Consider the following 11014-nt stretch of genomic DNA (forward strand, 5'->3'; position numbering starts at 1 on the left):
AACAGTAAGTCAGCCAATGGGAAATGTTTGGTGACTGAGAGCCATATCAGACAGCTAAGAGCCTGTGTGTGGCTTAGTTAACTATTCAGTGTACATAAGTTTATTTCTAGTTCTGGTCCTTGCTTCTACTTCTGCTTCTTGTCCTTGTACTTGCTACCACATTGCAAGAGCTTCATGGGTATAGTATACATGCATAGGGTGACCAGACGTACCGATTTCAGTGGGACAAGCACACTTTATAACAATTTTCCCGCGTCCCCCCGCCTTTTAAAAAAGTCCCGATTTTCTGGCTTCATGTTGAAAGCCCAGTGGATTTGCTTAAGAAATCCTAACCGGGGCAAGACAAAAGACACCCTGTCTAATCCCTCTCTCTCTCTGTCTCAGTACTTTCATTGAAGATATTAAAACGTTAAAGCAACAAAACGGACCTCCCCCCCCCCGCGCGCCAGTCACGTTCACCTCATTTTATAAGAAAAAAATGATCTAGTACCATAGAGCTGCAGGAAATGGCTAGAGAGGTCACCAGTGTTATTTCCTGGATTTTCCGGAGGGGAGGGGCACGGAGGTTGGAGGACTCCTCCAAAATGGTGGGAAAGTTTCTTTGAAACTTGGAGTTTCTGCCTGCTGGTAAGTGAGCTGGGTTTTTTTCTTTTATTTTTTAATGCATTTTAAAATAATGTAGGTTTTTAAAAATGTGCAGCTGCTGTTTTTTTATTCAAAACAATATGTGATGTGCCATGGAAAAATGAAAGAACAAAAGGGTTTTTTTAGGGTATTTTCCTGATCAAAACTATAATTGTTTCTGCATGACACCCTTAATCACAAATAGCCAACTACACTTCATTCTAAATAGTTTTATTTCCTTTATTGTATGTGATTACTCAAGTCCAAAAACTGAGTTAATTGGATAAACTCAGCTCCACAATTTACTAAATGTACAGTTACAGGAATTTCATGTATAGGATGCTGTCTCTTAGGGTTTATTGAACAGGAGAATAATATGAGAGGGATTTGATGTAAAATAAGCTCTTTTAATGAATTCAAAATCAATGCAGCAGACGAGACATGGGAGTGAACATAATACACACTTTAACAATATTTTTTTTTCTTTTAGCCATCAAATACTGCAGCAAGTGTGTCAGTAATAATAGCAAGACAGGCATAGGATTTTCCAGCCAGGTTAATTTTACTTTTTTATGGTTTTGATGTTGTATTTAATTTTATCTGTATTAGAAACTTATGAAGGCTGTGCAACATTTTGAGGTGATATAGAGTATGTAAAGGCATGAATACAGTAGAACCTCTGGTCACAACCATAATTCGTTCCATAACATTGGTCGCAAACTGATTTGGTCATGAATCAAACCTAATTTTGGAAATTTGGCGCTTACAAAAAAAATGGTGCAGAAGGGGAAATCAGCAGCGGGGGGGGGAGGGGGGAGAATGTGAATATTTTGGTCAGAAGCGTTCATGACCAGAGGTTCTACTGTATAATATCTTCACTTAAGACTTAAGATTCACTTAAGATATAACATCTTCACTTCAATATTCAGTTAAGAACTGTGGCAAGAAAGGTGATATAGTGACCAAAGTTACAATGGCATTGAAAAAAGTGACTGATGACCATTTTTCACACTTAGCGACCATTTTCACACTTAGCGACCGTTGCAGCATCCTCATGGTCACGTGATCAAAATTTGGATGTTTGGCAACAGTTACAATTTATATTTGTAAATTGTAGTTATGTTGAAATAAAAAAAAACATTACAATACTATTTTTGCGTTGTATGAAATTTTTTGTTGCTCCGTATAAAATTGTTAATCAAACACCCACCCATCCCCCTGGTCAAAGGTGTCCCTCTTTACCAATCTGAAAATCTGGTCACCTTATACATGCATCAAGTTTTATATTATTGGACATAAAAAAGTTTCTTCTATAAATGAATCCTGTTGAATTATTTACTTGTGTGCTGGTTGAGTTGTTGCAAACTCTGACAGGTTATGGGCCCAGAGCATACCAAGCACACAGTAAAACTGAACTTTAATTAAGCTGAAGATCAGCCTGTGTTATAAGGAAAAGAGAACAAGGCTGAGAAGGCTTGCAGGATGGCTGTTGAGTTCAAGGATACCTCTCTGCCTCAATTGGGACAGAAGAATTATTTTATTTGGGTTGCAAAAATGGAATGCTTCCTGAAGGCTAAGGAGCTCTGGGATATTGTTATTAATCCACCCCAGGCACTATTAGCAGCAGTAGATCAAAGACATCATGATAAGATACTGGCCTACATCATCTTAAATTTAGAAGATGAACAATTCTTGAATGTAGCTGATTTTAAAACTGCAAAGAAGGTTTAGCTGAAATTGAGAAGTATGCAGGTGAGTATGCAATTATCGAGATAACTGTACAGAACCCGGTTGCTCCCACAAGAGAGTGGGGAGAAGCATTTGCTGCACATGTAGACTCTATTGAGTTAGAACAGCATGGAATGCAGATTCCTGAGTCTCAGAAGGTGTTAAATAGTCTTGATGAAATGTGAGGCATTATTTCAGCCATTTTTGAGTGCAAATAAGAACAGGACTTACAAATGGAAGCCCTTAAAGCCTGTTTGATTTCTGAAGAAAACAAACACCATTTTAGAAAAAGCCATGAGGAGAAATTCCTGAGGTGGGGACCCAAGGAGCAGGGAGAGAAAAACAACAGACAGGATGTCTGCAAAGACCAGATTAATAGAAGAGATTATATTACAGCCCAGCAAAGATTTTCTAAGAAGAAAGAAACAGAACAGCAACAATGGCAGTGTTTTATCTGTGGTGATAAGACTCATTTAAAGAAAGACTGTTTGCAAGGAAGAAAAACAACAGATGGACAAGCTGCTATTGCAAAAATTAGCTATTATAATAGCAGAGACAAATGGTTAATAGACAGTGGGGCAAATCAAGCAATTGTTAACAATTCTAAATTGTTTTTCAGAATGGATCTAGCTGGAGGAGACGCAGTGGCCTTAGCAAATGGCCAGAAGGCTAAAGTCACAGGAAAAGGCAGTGTGCTGATTCCATGTCTGGAGGAAAAGTTTAGTAACATATTATGTGTACCGGAAATGGAGCATAATTTACTGAGTGTCTCTAGTCTAGACAAACAAGGTTTTGAGACCACATTTGTAAATGGGAAACATCTCATAAAAAGAAATTGGAGTGTGTGTGCACAGGGCATAAAACAGGATAATCTTTATGTGTTGCTGGGACAAAAGGTTAAACGTGCCCAAACCTTTGGAAATGTGGCACAATATGATTCATGTGTTTATGTCTTGCATAGAAAGCTTGGCCAGGCCAGCTTCAGAGTTTTGCAAAAGTTTGGAGAAGAGTTAAACTTAAAAGAGTGTAAGGCATACTTGGACTGTGCAGCATGTAAATCATCAAAGTCAAAAGTGTTTCCAGTAAGTAAGAGTAGCACAAGGCAGACAAGAGCTCTACAGCTGATACATGCAGATTTAGTGGGTCCAATGCAAGCCAGTTTGGAAGGAGCAAAGTATGCACTAGATATTGTAGATGACTACAGCAGATTTGGTTTCTGCTATTTACTAAAGAGTAACATACAGGTGCTACAGAAAATAAGCAATGGGTAAGCTTCATAGAAAAGAGATATAAACAACAGGTATGTCAGTTGCAAACTGACAGAGGTTCAAAATTCATGTCAACAAGTTTTCAACAGTGGTTGGGACAGTTAGGAATAAAACACAGACACACAAGTCCATACACAGCAGTTGAAAATGGTGTAACTGAGAGGTGGAATAGAGTCTTACAAACAATGAAGAACTCACTGTTAGAGGATTCTGGTCTCAGCAGGTCATATTGGGGTGAAGCCATGTTGACTGCTAATTATTTAATCAATAGGCTGTGTAGTTCCTCTATTAATGATACTCCATATGCAGTGCTATATGGGAGAAAGCCATCTCTTGCACATTTAAGGGTGTTTGGAAACAATGCATGGGTGCATATTCCAAAAGCAATTAGGAGAAAAAGTCAACCAAAGTCTAGAAAGCTCAAGTTTACAGCTGTGAGCCTGGTTCAAAGAGCTATTGCTTTAGTAATGGGAGCAAAAGAATAGTGATTTCCAGGTCTGCTAGCTTTGCAAAGCAAAATTGGAACAGAATTGATGCCAATTTTGGAAATGATCCACTTAGTGATAGGACCCACTTAATGATGGTAACTCACTTAGTGATGGTGTCAGCATTTAGGGAGGAGAAACTGAAAAAGAATAAGAAAAGGAGTCAGGAGAAGATGATGACTCAGATATGAAGTAAGAGAGGGTTGAAACAAAGAACAGTCAATGCCACATGCTTTTTCACAAAGGAAAAGTGTGTTGTATGATGAGGTATTCACACCAACAGTGAAGAGTAAAAGTATAAGGTTGGCACTAGCGTTGGCAGCGGCACATGGCCATAAAATTTGGCATTTTGATATAACCACAGCATTCCTCAATGCAGAATTAGAGGAAGAAATTTACATGGTTGAAGCACCAGGGTATGAAAATAAAATGCCTAACACTGTGTATAAATTGAACAAGGCCATTTATGGGCTGAAGCAATTGGCCAGGAATTGGAATATCTGTTTAGATATGGCATTGAAGGGTATTGGATTCAAAAGTTGCAAGGCTGGTGGTTGTATATATACTAGAATGTTATAAGGTGGGGATTGTGAATTATTAGCATTTGTGGATGATCTTTGTTTCATTACAAAAGATCTGTCACAGAGAAATGAATTTGCTAAACGATTAGAGAAAAAAATTGAATTGAAAGATTTGGGTGAAATATAAAACTATGTTGTTATAGAGATACAAAAAACAGAAAATTTATTATGTTCTCAGTCAAAGAAGGAAAATTAGACAGCTGTTGGAGGGATACAAGATGAAGGATTGTAATACTGCTCCAATATCTATGAGCATAGATTTTCATAACAATTTGAGTGAGGACAAAAGCGAAGCCTGTGATCAAGAGATATATAAGTCTGCAACATGCTGCTTGTTATATCTGACACAGTGGTCCAGACCAGACATAGCTTGTGCAGTAAGGATCTTAAGTCGCTTTACTGCTGTACTAACGCAATTGCATTGGATGGGTATAAAAGAGATTCTCAGGTATTTGAAGGGAACTGTGAACTTGGGTGTCAGCTTTGGAAGACATATTAACACTGGAAGCTTCCATACTGCCACATTCTTGTGCTTGGGAAATTAGGAGGAGGGATTTAATAGAGGGAATGTAGTTAGACATAATAGCATTCTTCTTTTTGGTCAAGGTCATGGTATTCCTGCACCTTGATGAGTGGTCGAAGTGATCTCTTGATTTGGGATGTATTGGGATTGGACTATGTGATGGACTGATGGGTGCAGGGGGTGGGTTTGGGTTTTTGATTTACTGAGAAGTTTGAGTTTAATAAAATTTGTATGCCGCCCACTCCCATTGGGACTCTGGGTGGCTCACAACAAAATAAAAACATTTAAAAAATTTAAAAATACAATATTTAAAATTAATACATCATTCATTCAGTCAAGTGGGGCTGGATATTAATCAACAGCCCCAAGCTTGCCGGAACAGCCAGGTCTTAATCGCTTTGCGGAAGGCCGGGAGAGTAGTAAGGGTCCGGATCTCTGTGGGTAGATTGTTCCACAGGGCTGGTGCAGCTACAGAGAAGGCCCTCCCTTGGGGGGCCGCCAGCTGGCATTGTCCAGTCGATGGCACCTGGAGGAGGCCCAACCTGTGTGATCTTATTGGTCATTGGGAGGTGAATGGCAGGAGGCGGTCTCTCAGGTAGCCAGGTACAATACCATGTAGGGCTTTAAAAGTAACGACTAGCACCTTGAAGCGGGTCCGGAGACCAATGTGGAGCCAGTGCAGCTCGCGGAGGATAGGTGTAACATGGGTGTATCTAGGTACACCCCTTATCGCTCACGCGGCTGCATTCTGGACCAACTGTAGTCTTCGAACACTCTTCAGGGGCAGCCCCATGTAGAGTGCGTTACAGTAATCCAGTCTTGAGGTGACGAGGGCATGAGTGACCATTCGAAGAGCCTCCCGGTCCAGGTAGGACCGCAACTGATGCACCAGGCAAACCTGGGCAAAGGCCTCTTTGGTCACAGCCGACAGATGGTGTTCTAACATCAGCTGTGGGTCCAGGAGGACACCCAAATTGCGGGCCCTCTCCGAAAGGTGTATAACTTCACCCCCCAGGCTAAGAGGTGGAATGTCTGGACCATTCTTGGGAGGCAGCATCAATAGCCACTCGGTCTTGTCTGGATTGAGTGCAAGCTTGTTCGCTCCCATCCAGACCCTGATAGCCTCCAGGCACTGGCACATCACTTCAACTGCTTCACTGAGTTAGCACGGGGCGGACATATACAATTGAGTATCATCCGCATATTGATGATATTTAATCCCGTGCCGGCGTATGATCTCACCCAGCGGCTTCATGTAGATATTAAATAGGAGGGGGGACAGGACCGAACCCTGTGGCACCCCATATTTGAGGGGCCTAGGTGTCGATCTCTGTCCCCCAACCAACACCAACTGCGACCTGTCCGAGAGGTAGGAGGAGAACCACCTTAAGACGGTGCCTCCCACTCCCACCTTCCGTAACCGTCGCAGAAGGATACCATGGTTGATGGTATCGAAGGCCGCTGAGAGATCAAGAAGCACTAGGATAGAGGAATGTTCTCTATCCCTGGCCCACCAGAGATCATCGATCAGCGCGACCAAAGCAGTTTTGGTGCCGTAACCAGGCCTGAAACCCGACTGAAAGGGATCCAGATAATCTGTTTCATCCAAGGTCCGCCGGAGTTGAAAGGCCACCACCTTCTCAACAACCTTCCCTACGAATGGGAGGTTGGAGACTGGGCGATAGTTGTTCAAGATGGCTGGATCCAGGGAAAATTTCTTCAGGAGGGGTCTCACCACCGCATCCTTTAGAGGGTGCGGGAAGGATCCCTCCCGAAGAGAGGTGTTAACAATCCTCTGGAGCCAGCCACATGTCACCTCCCTGCTGGTTGAGACCAGCCAGGAGGGACACGGGTCCAGTAAACAGGTGGAGGCACTCACCGCTCCCCTGCCCGTGTCCACTTCCTCAGGAGCAACAAGTTGAAACTCGCTCCATAAAATCCAATCAATACCTATCCCCGGCATCTCGGCTAGTACCATCCAAGTGGAGTCCAGGTCTGTCCGAATCCGAGCGATTTTGTCCAACAAAAACTGAACAAATTCCTCAGCTCTGCCCTGTAGAGGCTCGTCCGCATCCCTCCCTTTCAAGAAGGAGCGGGCTATCCTAAACAGGGCGGCTAGGCGCGATTCTGCGGATGCAATAAGAGCGGAAAAATGCACACATTTTGCCGCCCATATCGCCACTAGATAAGTCCTAATGAAGGCTCTTAATTGTGTTTGGTCGGATTCAGAGTTACTAGCCCTCCAGTGTCACTCTAGGCGTCTCTTTTGGCGCTTCATCTCCCAGAGTTCCTTGGTGAACCAAGGAGCCCTCCGGGATCCACTGCCGCGGAGAGGCTGTAAAGGCGCAATCCAGTTTAGAGCCTCCGCCACCGCTGTATTCCAAGCAGCGACCAAGGATTCGGCTGGACTGTGGGCCAGAGAGTCAGGTATCTCACCAAGTGCCGTCTGAAATACCACAGGGTCCATCAGGCGCCTGGGGCGGAACCACCTAATCGGTTCCACCTCCCTACAGTGGGGGATTGGTTTCCGAAAGTCGAGCCTCAATAAGAAGTGACCTGACCATGACAAGGGCAAGATCTTAATGTCCTTCAAATCAAGATCACGTCTCCACTGCTCTGAAAGAAACACGAGCTTGAGCGTGTGACCCACTGTATGAGTCGGATCCTGAATTACCTGGGTCAAGTCCATGGCTGTCATGGAAGCCATGAACTCCTGTGCTCCATCAGAGCATTTGCCAAGCAACGGCAGGTTGAAATCCCCCAGTACTATAAGTCTGGGGAACTCAACCGCCAGCTCGGCTACTGACTCGAGGAGCACAGGCAGGGCTGTTGTAACACAGTTGGGAGGTAGGTATGTTATAAACAAACCCACTTGACCCCCGAGGTCCAACTTCACCAGAAGGGACTCACACCCAACAATCTCCAGAGCAAGGATCCTATGAGGAACTAGTGACTCTCGGATGATGACTGCCACTCCCCCACCCCTTCATTGGTGTCGTGACTGGTGGAGCACCCAAAACCCTTTTGGGCACATTTCAGTGAGGGGGACTCCTCCCTCATGGCCCAACCCGGTTTCAGTAATACATGCCAGGTCTGCCCCCTCATCTAATATTAGGTCCCAGACGAGGGGAGCTTTGTGAACAACAGACCTGGCATTTAGCAGCAGCAGCCTGAGACCAGGGCCCTGACAACTCTCGCCATCTGGTCCTGGAGTGGAGCTAATAGGGCCGGAAGGGGGGATCGCTGTAACGTAGTGAACTCTCCTTCCCCGGTAATGGCTAGCCCTATAACTCCTGTCAAACCTGCCTCTCCCAACTATGACTGGGATGCACCGGCCCATCCCCGCACCCGTAGGCCCCACTTCCCCTCCCATGGCCTCCGTTCTCCCCGGCAGGCCATTCATACCACACATTCTGGGACGAGAGACGGATCCGGGGCCCCATCCACTTCTGCTTCTGCACTCAGTGGAGGGGGCACCAGGCCGTACTCTCAATCCCCTCATACATGCTGGCCAGGCGTTCTCCACATGCATACCCCACTAATATTAAAAATATACAGAGGTACAATAAAATAGATTACGATAAATTAAAAAGCATGGGACCACTCAATCACATACATGCCACATACATTCCACATACATTCCACATACAAAGTTTGGGCAGTGGCTGGTGTTGCGCAGGGTCTATAAACGGGTTCGTAAAGAGTTCATAAGGAGTTCAGGTAGATGGAATTTTAACGGTGATATAGAGAGGGGTAGTTCGACTACTCTCCTTCCTGTAGAGTAGGATGGTATGGCAGGGGGGTAGAAAATCCGAAGTGGCCTCCTAAGCATCGACGGGCGGCAGTGGTCGCACCAATTTGGCAGGTCGTAAGTCCAAAGTCCAGGTCATAAATCTAAGTGAATCCAAAGTCCAGCAACCATGAGCAGGAGGAGCCCGCTGATAAGAAGGAAATAATCTTGAGGACAGACAGGAGAGAGGCCACACTGCAGGGAAGGCCAAATCCAATGGAACGAAGGGAGGGTGCTGAAAAGGCCGCGGCAGCGATAACATAGCCAGCTGCCTGCTCTTATCCAGCGCCATGTCCGGCTGACCACCCCCTCTCTGGAACAGTCTGATAAAGTCCGAGGGTCACAGAAACAAAAGCAGAAGATGTCCACAAGAATGTTAAAGAAGATGTTGAAGACGCCGGGGATGTCGCATGTTACAAACCGACGGAAACAGAGGGAGGGGGGGCACCCAGGGAGGACGCGGCAGCAGCAAACAGACCAGCTGCCCGACCCCATGCAACGCCACTCTACACCATCCACCCCCACTCTGTCAGCAGCAACGCTCCAGCAGTCCAATATGTTCCAGGACCCCTCCCGGTCAGAAGGAGAAACAGGGCCCGGACTGCAAAAGGCTGCCGGAGACAGCGCCGACAGCGCGGCGCCACCACTCTCGCTCCTCTCGCTGCCGAACACCACGGAAGTTGTTTATGGGCGGCCGCATGGGCTGGGAGCCACCCGATAGCAGCGACCCCCCAGAAAGGCACCTGCCCGGGTCCGCCAAATCTCACTCCACTGGTAAGACCCTTTTCCGCATAATCTCTGAACTAATTTACCCATTTTTTGATGTTTTTTTTCGCTCTCCCGGCCGACGTAGAGAAAGCTGCCGGCCATCACGCTTCATACATGCGCAGATTTGGGTTTTCCCATGTTCCTGTATACCTACTCTAATAAAAAGGGAAATTTGAGAAAATGCCTGTCTGGGAGGTTTTCATTGGAGTTGGGTCCTTCCAGAATGCTGACATTAATCCAAATCATTATGTAATCAAACAGCACTCTGAAAGGGGGATGTCCAGGGTGCTGAGCCCCAGCACCAACCTGAAACTCAGGTGATGCAAAGACTTAGTGAAGAGGGAGGTGTGAGAGGAGATCGCAGAAGGAGCTGTGGGAACGGATACTGGAGAACTCATCAAGACCCAGTATTCTCCTTCTGAAGAGGTGGTGCGAACCTTTGAAGCTGCAGAGACAACAGAAAGACTAGGCACTCCCCCAAGGAGATGGATTCCTGGAAAAGTTGCCAGTCTGATCCAACTCCAGAAATGGGACTGGAAGAAAGACCGCCTGAATATTGTGCTGACTCAAGCTCAATGAAGTTGTTGTGGTCCGCCTGCAGCCTGCACAGCTAGCAGCAGAGTCTGACTGTGAGAAGGTTGGGGAGGAACATGGGCCAGTCCTGAGGGCTGAGGAAAGCTGACAAAAAGGACAACTCAAGAGTAAGGCTTGGAGATGGTTGGTCCCTCCAATAAGACATAAAAGAGGAACAATTGGACATGAGCCTTTGCAGGAAGCAATTTGTTCATCTAGTTGGTTGATTCTTTACTCTTTTGTTTCCTCTGGGAGGGGTCAATCACATCCAAGAGTGGCTTTACTCTTAATATGACCCTGCTTTCTTAGTTGTTCTTGTCTTTTGGCAGCTTTGCACATGCACACACTTGGAACAGGCTCCAGCTATTCCTCTGCCTCGCTGCTGTTTAACTCCCTCTCTGCCTCCAATACAGAGCCCTTGTCTGAGCTTTCCTCAGCCCTCAGGACTGGCCCATGTTCCTCCCCAACCCCCTCACTGTCTAACTCTGCTGTCAGTTCTGCTGGCTGCCAGCGGGCCACAACAATGGCAAACTCCAGATTCCTAAGGAATATAGAGACTTAGCAGAGGCATTTAATGAGGAGGAATAGAACATCCTCCCCACTCATCAAGCCACTGATTGTGCCATCGAATTAGAACCTGGGGCCAAGTTACCAAAATCAAGAATGTACTCCAT

At 45.5% G+C, this 11014-nt stretch overlaps 1 pseudogene; it reads right to left on the minus strand.

The window, feature by feature from the left end:
• Positions 1–4208: 4208 nt before the first annotated feature.
• On the minus strand, positions 4209–11014 carry LOC148044427 (uncharacterized; annotated as a pseudogene).

This window comes from Thamnophis sirtalis, unplaced genomic scaffold (genome assembly GCF_051295495.1).
Source record: "Thamnophis sirtalis isolate CommonGarterSnake01/CBP01778 unplaced genomic scaffold, rThaSir2_p1.2 scaffold_8, whole genome shotgun sequence".
NCBI classification, from domain to species: domain Eukaryota; kingdom Metazoa; phylum Chordata; class Lepidosauria; order Squamata; family Natricidae; genus Thamnophis; species Thamnophis sirtalis.